The sequence below is a fragment of the Macrobrachium rosenbergii genome, chromosome 46 (genome assembly GCF_040412425.1).
Source record: "Macrobrachium rosenbergii isolate ZJJX-2024 chromosome 46, ASM4041242v1, whole genome shotgun sequence".
Taxonomy (NCBI): Eukaryota; Metazoa; Arthropoda; class Malacostraca; order Decapoda; family Palaemonidae; genus Macrobrachium; species Macrobrachium rosenbergii.
Window position 1 is genome coordinate 12,653,598 of NC_089786.1, and position 15,882 is coordinate 12,669,479.

The 15,882-nt window shown below is 35.4% G+C and overlaps 1 pseudogene; it reads right to left on the minus strand.

The window, feature by feature from the left end:
* Window positions 1-6,426: 6,426 nt before the first annotated feature.
* LOC136830371 (piggyBac transposable element-derived protein 4-like) overlaps window positions 6,427-15,882 on the minus strand; it is a 78,464-nt pseudogene continuing 69,008 nt past the window's right edge.

The following is a 15,882-nucleotide window of genomic DNA, read 5'->3' on the forward strand; positions in this document are numbered from 1 at the left end:
GAGAGAGAGCCGGGGTTGAGAGTGGGCCCTAAGTTTTTCATTAAAAGAAACATGGTTTCGACCAATCCATGTTCTTTCAGCAAGCAACAAAGGCTCTATTGAGGAGCAACTACGTTAATGAATACCACACACTTGAAGGCCCATCTGCTCCCACTCACCTAAAAAGATCCACAACTGGAAGATGAGTCTTCTATGGAGGTTTTCAAAGTTCCTTTCTCGTTTTTGGAAAAGAAATCATTGTGAAGGACGAGACTTAACGAGCATAATGATGGAAGCGAAATGTACATATCCAATATTGTCATAACAACCTTAACTACAAAATATACAAGGTTTTCGTAAAGAAAAATATACCTGCATACATATACAAATACTGTATGTATTTGTATGTTTTTTTTTTAATTCACCCAAGCGAATTACGTATATTTTTAAAGGATCTGTGTGAATGATGGGTTTGCATATTTGCTTTCATTCTGATTAATTTTCGATACACCATTTGTTCAGTATATCTACATTACGACAATTTGTATCAAAGTATATGCAGTACTTGTGTTCATATTTTGTTTTATTTTAATTGTAGCTGCTAAGAACAAATTGTTAAATAATATAACTAAATAATGTATTATACATTAACTCTATAGACAAAGTTTTTGAAGACTGTCAAATTCGTGATTATGTTGACCAACTCACGCTAAAATGAGGGTTGAATCATTTATAAAGCGTATTCCTAAATCATCAGCCACTTCCTATGCTATGAAAAAAAAACACACAGGCCTTGTTGCGATTAACTATGAATTATCTTTATGACAGTTCAATCAGGAACAAGAAACAAAACTAAGGCTTTGCAGTGCGTGGTGTTTCCAGCAATGAGATGCAAGATTCGTCACTAAAATGTATATTCAAGAAAATATAATTTGAACAAGTGATAACAAAATATCCTTCTGTTTTGATATACAAGTTTTATTCATAAGCTCATAAAGTCTTCCAATGATTTTGCTAAGAAATCAAAGCAGCTGTTGCATGTGTGCAAAAGAATGATGTTACCATATTACTGAAGTTGCCAAAAGGAGGATAATGTACCGACTTTTGCCATTTGAAGAAACAAATATTGTAATACTTCACTAATGTGCAGGTTAAGGATTGGACATACAAGACTCACTCATGTGTTCTTGATGTCCCGCGAAAATCCTCCACTCCGCGATGACTGTGTTGTGCCCTTGACTGTGAGACATTTGTTGATCGAGTGTCCCAGCCTTGGGAATCCGAGACATAGGTTCCTGTCCTGGGACGTGACAGAAGGACATTTTATCCTCGCTACAATTCTTGGTGAGGATTGTAATATAGAGCAGTAATATATCTTTGTGAGGGAGGCGGGCCTCTTCAACAAATTTTGACCCATATACACGCCCAGTATGTATATGTGTATATATATATATATATATATATATATATATATATATATATATATATATATATATATATATATATATATATATATATATATATATATATATATATATATATATATATATATATATATATATATATATATATATATATATATATATATATATATATATATATATATATATATATATATATATATATATATATATATATATATATACAGTATATATATATTTCCTATGTGAAAGCCCCTTTAGACTTATTCATTGATCTTTTAGTTACCTATCAAATTTTATTTCGGCGTAAATAACCTAAGTGTTGTGACGCGTGTTTTAACAGTCATAAATCAAATCAGATCAAACGCTGCTTCGTAATAGGAGATTTATAGAAAAAAACAGACTTCGTAGTCACTTGCCGTAAGGCTTATCCTATCAGTTTACGATATTCACTTTAGGGGATTATATGAATAAACCAATAGAGGCCTTACGCCACAATGCACATCGAGGAGAGACCTACGCAGTCTTGTTGAGCGTTTTCTATGTAATTTTATTTGAGCGTTTGAGTGTGGTACCACCAACATACGGGCAGTGGCGTAGCTGGAATTCCGTCAGTGGGGGGACCTATAGTAGGTGGGGCCAATATATTTTTTGGGGAGCCAAAGAAAATTACACAAAACTAATTTACGAGTTCTGCAATTACTAAAATATTCTATTCTGGAATTTATATATCCATGTGAATGAAGGAACATAATAGTACTAGTAATTTGAAATTATAGAGATCAATTTTCAATTAATTTTCAACTCTTACTATATGCAAATGTATCTTGTAAGGGTTAAAGTTTAGGTACAAAGGGAATTTCAACTGGGGTGGCCAGGAGGGCGGAGCAAGCATCTGACTGGGGCGGTCTTTCCCCCCCACCCAGTGGCGACGCCACTGCATACGGGTATCACATTTTAGGAGATGCATCGCTTCGGTACCCAAGGCTGGATAACGTAGAATGATAGTTGATTAATATTATTATTATTATTATTATTATATATAATAATTACCGAAGACTAATCTAAGAAAATAAATAAAACTTGGTACTGAAGAATAATATTACTCGTAAGCATTACTGAGCTGATTACTTTTCACAGAAATATTTGACTTCACTAAAGAAAAACGTCAATGTCTCGTATCGCCATTTAATTTTGATGTCTCAGGGAATTTAAATTATTTCTAGAAACCAGTTGATTAGATTCCGAATATTTTACCTAGAAAATAGGCTTTCAACGTACATATCTTTTTGCAAAGATATGTCTGTCCATTTAATTAAATGCCTTTCAGCTTATATGCGATGCAAAGTGTGATATATTACAAAGTTTACGCCAATCAACCCTTCACAAAGTGACACGCGTTTAGTATGACATTATTCTAATTAAAACAGACAATCGTTCTTTCTGTCCCTTCGAGTAAATTAATGTCCATGATAAAGAACAGAGCCACAGAGCCAAAGGTCATCGAACTTCAGAAAATACTAAAAGGTCAAAGGTTAAAGAATGTCAATCCTGTAACTGGTGCTTTCAGGTAAAAACTGCAAACTGTCACGACAGTCGATGTGTACGTTGATGCAGATGAATACCCAAACCATATTAAGGGCATCAAGTATTCTGAGAATTACGTTGGCAAATTACATACAAAAGAAAAATCATAACTACATTAAAAACTATTCTATAAAAATCCTTCATTATTCCCAGAAAAATCCAGTAAACCAGACTTCGTATTTAATTACCAAGACTTCGTATTTAATTCTGTCAATCTAAGGAAATGACTTGCTGCGTTTATTAATGAAATTTGAAATGAACATCTTGAAACGCCAGGAAAAGATATGTGACTGGATTTAATTATAAAAATAAAACCTTACAGATTAAGAGAGAAAATTCAAATTCCACCATGTGGATATTCCATTTGAAAGTGCTATACATGAGTTTAGTTTATTAGTAGGTTAGTTTGTTCATTTGTTTTTGCTTTTTTTATGGTGGTTTAAAATAATAGTTAAAAAATAGATGTTTGTGTAATTGTCCGCAACAGTTAGTAAACTTCACCGGGATTACAAACAGATGACCTTTAGGTTTATATGATCACCCATTCGAGTACAAAGGTAGCTCATTTCTACTTAATTACAATTTCGTAGAATACTTCCTTAGTCGTTTGAGGCACAAGTCACTCATTACAGTTTCGGTCAATTTTTTAAACCATATGACATTATTGTATGACATTATCTCCGGCTCAGCTTAAGGGCGAACGTTACTGAATAGACATACGAGGCATAACTGCCCTAAAATGGAAAACTGCAGTAGCTGCAAAATTTTCCGAAATTGAGATATGGCATCTGTTGGGCTCGTGAGACACCATTACACAAGTTACTGCAGTTTCAGACTGATTCTTCAGTGCTTTATTTAGGGGGTCCCATTTGCAGCATCTGCAAAATCAGTAGTGAGGCAAGGGAGTATCTTCCATTTTTCTCAGTTTTGTATTGTTGCAGATACTGCAGTCTTCCATTTTAGTGCAGATAACTTGCGATATTTCCGTTTCACAGAGAACTCAGGTAAAAAGAATTTATTATTTATTTGTTTATTTTTTTTTGTATGATCTGAAATGACGTTACTGTTCAGTTTGAAAATGACGTATCCAGAGATGTCACAGTTCAGTGCTTAAGACAATGAAAAGAGGGAGTTGGAGAGGTTGGACAGTAAGGTGGAGGAAAGGAAGCGGGAATGGAGGTAAAGTAAATGGCTAAAAAGTGGGTACAGCTAGTGATCGAAGGGACGCAGCAAGCAACCTTCAGTAATGCCTACAGTGCACCAAGGGAGGCGCACTGACTGCACTAATCCCCATAAATATTCGACTTCTGATTTCACCATATCTGTCAATTTGTGACTCCAAGACCATGAAAATAATAGGTGTATCATAGTCAAGTACTTCAAATATGAAGGATAACGAGTCTTACCGTCCTATCTCATTTCACGAAGACCAGAGAAATAACGTATGATAAAACGAATATAAAAAGTACAGTAACAACACAGAAAAAGATAACAACCTTCCCCATAGGAAAGGTAAAGCTTAATAATAAACGGTAATTGGCTTCTTTAGCATCCGAGCAGGCTTGTAAACAGATCTGCCTACACAAGCAGTTCCACACACAGCTTTCCCAACCTCGCTCCGGGGGGAATTTTTCTTCGCCCTCTGAAAAGTCTGTCATTCCCATCCGCCCACCTTTCACCGGCATCAGGGCTCTTAGCTTAGATAGAGCTGCTGACACCAAAAATGGGTATTTTTTTTTTCAACTGTTGGGAAACTGGATGTAAGGAAATAGTACAGATTTCACGCGGACAATGTTCATTTTCCTCTGTGATTTTCCCCTTAGTTTTTAGATTTTACTCGAGAACATCATGAGTTAATATTTCTGTCCGTCATGAACTTAACTATGATCTGTCAAAGCGCATACCAATCAACATTCACTGTATTTAATATTTGTATGAAGTATTAATTTATTTAAGGCTTAAGAGTAGTAAATATAACTGGAACTACTGTTACTTGGAAAACAATTACACAAGTTAATGACCGACCACCTTCTGCTCTGAAAAGGCCGAAAAGCGAAAGTATGTATATTACTTACTTTGAATGATTAGAAATTAAAACTTTCATTTGTAGAATAATAATCATTTGTACGGTGCAACGAAAGATTATGGCACAGTTGTCTGCATTTATATGTGTATGTATGCAAACTATATGCAAATTAATAAGAAATGTGCATATATATTTATTATATATATATTATATATATACTGTATATATGAATGTATAAATACACACAAATGTTGCGTATACTTGCACACGTAGACACTTGCAAACATATAACACTGCATTCAATAAAAAAAGATTATTTTTTAGATTTTCTGTTTACAGACAAAGGGTATACAATATCTTACCAAAACTAGTAAAGACATTATTTTGAAAGGGAAGGAGACAGAAAATAGGAAGAGATTAATTATATAAAAAACAGAGATAAAGAAAAAGTCTATTTGGACCAGAAATTAGAGAGAGAGAGAGAGAGAGAGAGAGAGAGAGAGAGAGAGAGAGAGAGAGAGAGAGAATATCAGGATGAACTGATAACCGGGAGGTAAAGCAAAGCATGGAGGATGTTAATAAAAATAAGTAATAATGATAAGAGTCAGCAAAAGGCGAACAACTATATAAAGACATGGGAAAATAAATACGTGGGCAAGGAAAAACAAGGTAAACGAAACTAAAATACGGTAAATGAAGGGAGAAGGTAAGAAATAGAACTTAGGCGTGAAGGGAGAGTAGGAAAATCAATATCAATAAGGAGGAGAGATGGAAGATAAGAGAAAGGGATGGATGCAGTTGAACAAAATAGAGGAAGGGGGACCCTGGGAATGAAAAAAGGAAAGGAGAATAATGGTGCATGCGTGAGAAAACTGAAAAGAAAGAAAGAGAGAGGATAACGATGAAAAGGGAATAAATCATGTATACAGTTAAATAGTGAATGACGGAACAGATATCTTCTTCTTCTTCTTCTGACCTTATCAGTCCCAGTGTATAGCAGGGTCAGGCTCGAGTCAACTTTCTCCATCTATTTTTATTCCTTGCATCTTCTTCCCCCAGTCCCACCTCACCCTTATCCCTCCCAACCACATCCATCCATCTGATCCGCTGACGCCCCACACTCCTCCTCCCCATCACTGGCATGTTCTTAGTTCTCTTGACTGGTTCGACCTCCTCTCTTCTTATTACATGGCCATGTATGACGGAACAGAGATATCCGTGAATAATGATGAGAAATGAAGCGAATGAATGAGAGAAAAGCTGCGAATAGTCAAATGACGAAAAGTGACAGAGGAAAATAAAATGAGGAACAAATATTAATTCTTCTGTGTCTGTTCCTCTTACGGAAGTAGCTACAGAGGTTGTTGCCCAGCTACCGTTCAGTTTATTGACTAATTTCTGAACTTGCGGTTATCAAGCCAAGCGCTGGGCCACTTCAATACTTAAGACAGTTGAAGGAGGAAGTTGGAGTGGCTGGACAGCAAGACAAACAGATCCAAAGAATAAAGGAAACGAAGTACAAGGATCTAAGGGTGGAACTGAGTCAGAGAAAACCCCATTAAGAAGTGATCACCCATTCAAGTACAAAAGTAGCTTATCTCTACCTAAATTTAACTTCAAACTGTGGGACTCCTGAGTAAGTCCATTGGGGCCTGTAAAGTAACTTGCATGTCCTGAAGTGACCAGAAGGTAAAGGTGTATTGTTTTCCAAACGACCTCTGTCACTCCTGCAGCATTTTCGTAGTTTCTGGAGAGATAAAGTCACATTTGAATGCACAGCAGAGGTTTCATTGGAAGAGCTGTTAACTTTGAGGCCGCAGTTCTATGATAGAATGCCATACTTACGTCAAGATTATAAGCTCCCTGTGTAGTGGAGAGCAGGTTGGTATTTCTCTTGTAGGATTTTAAAAGTTTGCGGAGCTGACCTTCAGTTCTCGCTCTCAAGGGTCTCCCGGCCTCGTTTTCTTAGAGACAGTAGGATTTGTAAAAAGACCTATAGAGAGGAACAGCGCCTCACAAAAGTAGATTTCTTTTTTGAGGGCAATCTCAATCAATCAGCCTAAGGTTGTAAAGTATTGTATAATTTCCATTTCTCCAAAATAATTCTGTTTCGGAATTAAAATAAAAATAATGAGATGAGTTAGGAAGAAAGGCCCCAAGATATCTCTTAAAAATATTAATGGTATAACCCATCCGAATCTTATTCGCCCAAAGTGAATAGGTTACCTACATTTTTTTTAATATTTATTATGTATAAAAATCATTTAATAATAAATTTGCGTAGGAGCCACAAATGGAACTCCATTAATGGCACATAGGAATTCCTGTAACAGTAAACAACCAGATCATTTTCAAGTGCAATGCATCGGCGGTTAGATACAGGTAATACTCGCCAAACCCTGGAATAAGGAACGCTTATATATCAATGTTCCTTTTATTCCTGAGAGGTGGTAGTTCTTTACTGACCTTTCATTCCTGAGAGGTGGTAGTACTTTACTGACCTTTCATTCCTGAGAGGTGGTAGTTCTTTACTGACCTTTCATTCCTGAGAGGTGGTAGTTCTTTACTGACCTTTCATAGCCTTTCTTTGGCTGAGTCGGTTGAGTTTCGGACTGTCACTCGATGAGCCGGAGTTCAATTCTTCCGGCTGGCTGATGAAGAGTTAGAGGAATTTATTTCTGCTGATAGAAATTCATTTCTCGCTATAATGTGGTTCGGATTCCACAATAAACTGTAGGTCCCGTTGCTAAGTAACCAATTAGTTCTTAGCCACGTAAAATAAGTCTAATCCTTCGGGCCAGCCCTAGGAGAGCTGTTAATCAGTTTAGTGGTCTGGTAAAACTAAACTATACTTTTTTTTTACTGACCTTTCATTCCTGAGAGGTTGTAGTTCTTTACTGACCTTTCATTCCTGAGAGGTGGTAGTTCTTTACTGACCTTTCATTCCTGAGAGGTTGGTAGTTCTTTACTGACCTTTCATTCCTGAGAGGTGGTAGTTCTTTACTGACCTTTCATTCCTGAGAGGTGGTAGTAGTTTACTGACCTCTTATTCCTGAGAGAGGTGGTAGTACTTTACTGACCTTTTATTCCTGAGAGGTGGTAGTTCTTTACTGACCTTTCATTCCTGAGAGGTGGTAGTCCTTTATTGACCTTTCATTCCTGAGAGGTGGTAGTTCTTTACTGACCTTTCATTTCTGAGAGGTGGTAGTTCTTTACTGACCTTTCATTCCTGAGAGGTGGTAGTTCTTTACTGACCTTTCATTCCTGAGAGGTGGTAGTTCTTTACTGACCTTTTATTCCTGAGAGGTGGTAGTTCTTTACTGACCTTTTATTCCTGAGAGGTGGTAGTTCTTTACTGACCTTTCATTCCTGAGAGGTGGTAGTTCTTTACTGACCTTTCATTCCTGAGAGGTGGTAGTTCTTTACTGACCTTTCATTCCTGAGAGGTGGTAGTTCTTTAATGACCTTTCATTCCTGAGAGGTGGTAGTTCTTTACTGACCTTTCATTCCTGAGAGGTGGTAGTTCTTTGCTGATCTTTTATTCCTGAGAGGTGGTAGTTCTTTACTGACCTTTCATTCCTGAGAGGTTGTAGTTCTTTACTGACCTTTCATTCCTGAGAGGTGGTAGTTCTTTAATGACCTTTCATTCCTGAGAGGTGGTAGTTCTTTACTGACCTTTCATTCCTGAGAGGTGGTAGTTCTTTACTGACCTTTTATTCCTGAGAGGTGGTAGTTCTTTACTGACCTTTCATTCCTGAGAGGTGGTAGTTCTTTAATGACCTTTCATTCCTGAGAGGTGGTAGTTCTTTACTGACCTTTCATTCCTGAGAGGTGGTAGTTCTTTACTGACCTTTTATTCCTGAGAGGTAGTAGTTCTTTACTGATGGTTTATTTTTTTTCACATGTCTTTCCATGTGAATCATATTCTATTAATAGGTTGCATTAACATAAATTCATTATGCAAACATTTCAATCCTCGTAATGTTTAAACGAAATTTATTATTACCCGAGATGTTCAAGTTAACAGTCAGACGCGACATAAATCTGTGATTCACATTGTGTCCACGCAATTTAATCATACTGACCTTTTATCCTGAGGGATGAGTTCTTTACTGCAGGCATTACTGAGAGGGTCTTTGCAGCGTCCTTTCATTCCTGAGAACTGCAACCTCTTTCGTTCCTTTTTCCTTCCTTTCATATTCTCTTTCTTCCACCTTTCATTCCACCCTCTCTAACAATTGACTCATGAGAGGCAACTGCTTTAGGTTTTCCTCCTGTTACACCTTTCAGACTTTATTCAGTCAATTTCCGTTTCAGCGCTGATTGACCTTTCATTGGTCCTGAGAGGTGGTAGTTCCTTTGGCCTTTCATTCTATATTCATTTTAATCCTACCAATAATAATAATATTAATAAGAGCCATCGCGTAATACATGTAGTACATCCGTAATCTGTATTTGCATAAGGTGTAACAAAACTAATGGCATTCAACAGGTGGTAGCAATTTCAATAATTTTACCTATTACTGTAAGTGCTTTAAGAATTCAAACTAGTGATTCTCCAACCAAAAATTATTTGAATTAAGAGATGTATTTATAAACAACCATCCACCCCTTTCCCAATTAGAGCTAAAAGATTGTTTGATTCCTGAATATAAATAGTTCAAGTGCCTGTAATTCTTGAAATCACCTCCTCCTGGACAATGAATAAAACGAGAATTTGTTCACACTGACCTTTTATCAAAAAGTAACTCATTCACCATAGACAGCATACAATAGAGCATATAAACCTTTTATTCCTGAAAAGGTCCAGTTCATTAATGACAATATCATTCAGATGGATCTAAACCTTTCATTCCAGAGGAGGTAGGATATGCTGCAGTGTCCCAAGACAAAACTTATCTGACCTTTTCTTCCTAATAATGCTTCTGTATTTACAGCAGAATTGTTTAATGAATTGCATTCAGCTATAAAAATAATTAAAGAATCATCATTCAATAATTTTGTGATTTTCAGTGATTCAAGAAGCGCTCTAGAAGCTATTCAAAGTTACAAATCAAATAATAATATAGTACAACAAATTAAATTATATCTCCATAAATTATATAATAATGGAAAAAATGTAGTAATATGTTGGATCCCTTTCATTCATGAGGGATCAAAGGAAATGAAGAAGCATTCAAAGAGGTGGTAAAGCAGCAATGACCTTTCAAGATCAAATGTGAATATCCCTTTACTGATTATGTAACTCACACAAAAATGGGTATCATAAATAAATGGCAATATACTCGTATATGGGATGAAGAACCTTAATGTAATAAACTGAAAGAAATAAAACCTAATGTTAAAAAAGAGGTGGAGTTCATCATATCCAAGAGAGAGACACGCACAAGTAATTTTAACACGCCTCAGAATAGGCCATGACTTTCATTCCTGACACATGGGCACTTAATGACCAGCCCACATGGCCCGGCTCTTTAGTGCCCAGAATGCAGAGTAATAATTCTTTCAGACATGTGTTATGTGAATGTCCAAAGTATGACCTTTCAACGAATGTCTACTTTTGAAATTTTAGGTCAGAGAAAGAAATTTTGTCAGAATCTTTCACATTTTCAATCATTCAATTTTGATGTTCTTGAAGAACTGTAATTTAATTAACAAAATATAAAAATAAGTAAATAATAAAAATATGAAAATTCTTTTAACATTTGAATTTTATAAAAGAAAGATTTTTAAAATTTTGTTTAATTTATATTTTGAATTTTAATTCCTGAGAGTTTTAGCATGTATGTAAGGAAGTCTGAGTAAATGTATTTATTGTATGAGAGCATGTCCTGATGTGCAGTTTTTAATTTCATTTTAATTCATTCATCTTAGTATCGGATGATCTTTCATTGGGTCCTAGTTCTTGACTTCAGGCCTGAGACCTAGTATTTTAATCAAATTTCATTCCTGAGAGGTGGTAGTTCTTATGAGAGCTGAAAGTCAGCTCAGTGGTCTGGTTAAACTACTTTAATAATAATAATAATGTATTCTACTGTTATCGCCTAATTGAAGTTCCTTCATTGCTTTTCCTATGAGATTCAGTGGTTACTTTTTTTTATTGTTCAACTTTCCATGAGCGAATCATAGCTATTATCTGTTATCTTACCATCTCATAAAACGGCATAAGAAGCCCTAAAGTAGATTTACCAAAGACATGAGCTGGGAACAACCCCAGAATGATAAGAATAACACACCGCTCACTGACTAAACCCCGCGTGACGGGCGCAATTTGATTCGGTATCATTGCTACTGGAACATCGCTTTCAAGTTTTGATGCTATTTTCACAGCCTTCATAATCGTCTTTCCCGTTCTCTCTTCGGTTTTCTCACTTCTAACCTCGAGTCTCTCGATTGATATAAAATACTCGCCGAGGAATTTGGAAACAAGTAAAAAGGAATAAACGCGGTTAAGATAACGCTAATAAAATGGGTATGTATGAAGGACAAGACTTTTTGTGCTACAATAAGCTTTTAGATACTTGATAAGAATTAGTATGTACAGAGCAGGAACACTTTTTATGACCTAAGATTCCCGTAAATATTAAAGGAGAAAGTACGAAACACTTCTCTCATTCAACACGTTTAGAAATGATTACGAATAATGTTGCCATTCACAGCAAAACTCGCTGTTTCACTTGCATGGTTTCCGAACGCGAAAAGACTGAAAGAAAATCAGACTTGCAAAGCTTTAAGAAAAAAAAAGAGAGAAAGAGAGAGAAAGAGAGAGAGAGAACAACCCCAGAATGATAAGAGAGCTAACACACGTCTGTCATCAGAATCCAAGAGAAGGGCCGGCATTTGTCGAAAAGGCATCGAGAGACATCAGAAACTCCATTTGGCATCAGCTCCATCGCAATGAATAGCTGCATAGTAAGACCGAGAGGAATTCCAAATGAGTGTCGTATACCATTACAGCTAAATCACTCGATTCACAACAGTGCCACTGTGGGACGGCGGTCGGTGGAAATTCCCTTTTACGCCGGGGAAAATTTTTTGGGACTTTTCTCTTCGCAATTTTACGCGATGGATCCTTCATCGGCTTTCGGCTCTTCATAAGAGGATGAGAAGAACATCACAGCCCTATTACAGGACCTAAGATCACACAAATAGCTCGTTGGGAAGAAAGTAAAAAAAAAAATGTATTCTACGTGTTAACACGTTGAAAAATATCACCACTAGTTAGGTCACACAGGGAAATGGTTCTTTTTTGGAAGTGACCATTTGACAGCCTCTGTACTGGTGTTTGAAATTTTAATAAATTAATATGACGTATGTTTATGAGTATATACTGTGTATATGTGTGTGTATATAATATATATATATATATATATATATATATATATATATATATATATATCTGTCATATATATATATATATATATATATATGTCGAAAAAATCACGAGAGATGCATCAAACTGTCATTTTCATCAGTATCGGATGAATAGCTGCATATATATACCGATATATATATATATATATATATATAAATATATATATATATATGGGACGGCGGTCGGTAAATATATATATATAAATATATATATATTTTCTATACAATTTTAATCATGGATCCTTCAAATGCTTTCGGCTTTCATATCAGATTCACGAACATCACAGCCCTGATGGGGGAATTATCACAATGAGCTTTATAAGAGATAAATGGATTGGTACTGATGGGTCATATCATCCACTACACATAACTCCACAGGTAAATGGTTTTGATATTGGAAGTGACATTTGACAGCCTTTATGATTGTTTATAATTCATTTCAATAATTAAAATTTCATATATTTGTATATATATATATATATATATATATATATATATATATATATATATATATATATATATAAATATATATATATATAATATTAAATTATCTATCTATCTATCCATCCATCCCTTTCAGACCCGAGATCCATCAGGCGATCTCCGGTTAATGTAAACCAATTTTTCCAGTGTGTTTACCTTCCAATAGTGTGAGAGTGATTACAAAATTTTCACTGCTGTCCCTATTCAACTTGAATTGATGAGACACTATGCTGTCTTTCAGGACCCCACCTGGTGAGGTTTCCTGATTTTGTACAGCTTACAATGTTTTTAATATAAAACTAAAAATTTGGAGATGAAGATTCTTTTTTTAAAAAATAAAATAAACTAACGGAAGATTTTTACCTGGTAAATTAATTGCTGGGCTTATCTTATTTCCATTACGAAGTTAGTAGGAATTTTGAAAATCATTAAGGAAGAATTTAGTCCATTCAATACTGAGTATAGAAAACATAGTAAACATTCAAATGACTGATAAATGAAAACCATTCCGGTTGAAGGAGAATTTTGAAAAATGCATCTATAATGTACTTTTACCTTAGGTTCAAAAAGCAATTGTTTCTATATTAGGAATTTTAGAATGAATGAAATTCAAAGAAGGAATTCCTTGTGGAAGTAAAACAAAGATAAACTCTGCTATGTGAGCATACTTTTCTCGACTTGCCTTTGCAGCCTTCTATTCTACATTTTCTGAGATCGTCACTGACAATAAGAGGCAACTGTTTTAGCCCCGTTGTCCTCTTTTTCACCAGGCAAGGGGGGTTTAAATTTTCCTCTTTTGGTCTTAAGTGCTGGAGATCTCCAAGTTCTTCATCAGAATCTGTGCTGCCCAGTATCCTTTCGTCTCTATCAGATAACTCTCCTCTCATAAGCTGATTAGCCAACTGTGTAATTTGAAATCCAAGTATGGCATATATTTGTTTCATCTACTGTCTGCCCTGTATTCCAACCAGCTGTTAGCAGTTGTCATATCCAGCATGTAGAGTCCCGTTCTAACAGCCCACCTCTTAGCTCTAGAGCTACTTCTGTAATAAGTTATGACTTGATCGTGTAAGTCTCCTCTACCATTGCTTTGTTATACTATCTAACTACACAGGGTCTTTGCACTTGTATGTTCTCATTTCTTGAGTTTGACCACCGAAGGCATACATCCTCCTCCTCAACTCTAAACTCGTTTGAAGCCATATATATTACTTTCTTATCATACCATGCTGTTAATGCTACTTTCTCACCATTCCTGACTTGCGAATCTGGTGCTCCTCTCCCCTCTCCCAAAAGTTGTGGAGAAGTGAAGTACCTGTCAAAGAATAGACTTGTTCCAGGTTCCACACCAGGAAGAAATCGGAATACAACTGCCCCTCCCAGTGATACTGGCCTGTTAGGTTTAGCATTAAGCTGGTCAACCAGAGATATCAGAGCCTCTTTCTCCTGAAAAATCTCCAAGTCAAAAACAAGACCTTTAGTCGATGCTAACACAAACATTTTCAGTCCATCAGGATTTGGTTGCCCTGGAACATGTTGCTTTATTTTCAGTCTTTCTCGAAAAGGAACAACACTCTCGTCAGTACTGAGTTTTTAGTTTTCTGTAAAAGAAAATGATTGTGCCGACTTTGTCTGTCTGTCCGCCCTGAGATCTTGAAAACTACTGAGGCTAGAGGGCTGCAAATTGGTATGTTAATCATCTACCCTCCAATCATCAAACATATCAAATTACAACCCTCTAGCCTCAGTAGTTTTTATTTTATGTAAGGTTAAAGTTAGCCATAATCGTGGATCTGGCAACGATATAGGACAGATTCATGGGCCGCGGCTCATACAGCAGTATACCGTGACCACCGAAAGATAGAGCTATTTTCGGTGGCCTTAATTATACGCTGTGCAGAAAACTCGATGGCAGCAAAGAAACTTAGTCGCATTTTTTGCTTGTTTCTCTTTCTAATTTCTTAAAGGAGAGGTTTCACCTTCCATACTCGACCTAAACTTTTGTGTGCTACAGAAATTTTATTATCATCAAAAAATTCGAGAGAAGACCTTAATTGTCTCTGGGCATCAGCAATAAGTGGTATGCGTGTCATACCTTGCCAATACATTCTAATCAATGGCATCTTTTAATACCGACATGGTAAAATTTATACCCATGAAAGCTGCAATTTCTCCTCCACTGGTTCCCAAGGATGACCTTATGATTTCAGTAGCTTTCATATCGGTACATAAAGAATGTCTTCGAAGAGGTCCATGTTCACATAACTTCACTTAACATTATTTATAGTATATATATATATATATATATATATATATATATATATATATATATATATATATATTTATATATATATTTATATATATATATATATATATATATATATATATATATATATATATATGTATATATATATATACATGTATATAAATTATATAAATGTGTATATAAATATTTAAATATACATATATGTATATATAATGTATATTTATATATATATAAATATATATATATATATATATATATATATATATATATATATATATATACATACACACACACACATATATATATATATATATATATATATATATATATATATATATATATATATATATATATACATTTAATATAAATATCCCAATATTTTTAACCTTGCCAGACCAGTAAAAGTCTCGGCGGGAGGGGGTTGTGACTCCCAAAAAAATATTTTGAAGAACCGATGTGCCTCACATGTTAACTAAGCCGCCAATTAGATATCCTGGAGAATATATTTGAGAGAGAGAGAGAGAGAGAGTCATAAATCCTCAGTATGAGCAGATTTCCGTGAATGACTAGTAACCGTCTCTCTCCCTTTGAGAACATGGACAGTCTGATTCATGTCTGCGGGAGTGTGAATATTTCAGTAGCAGGAAGTGCGCCGTGTGAAAACCATTAAATGGTACATGTCATGGCTTTTGCAGATCCACACCTCACACAAGCAAGCTGCAAAAGGAAAATAAATTCATGGTAAT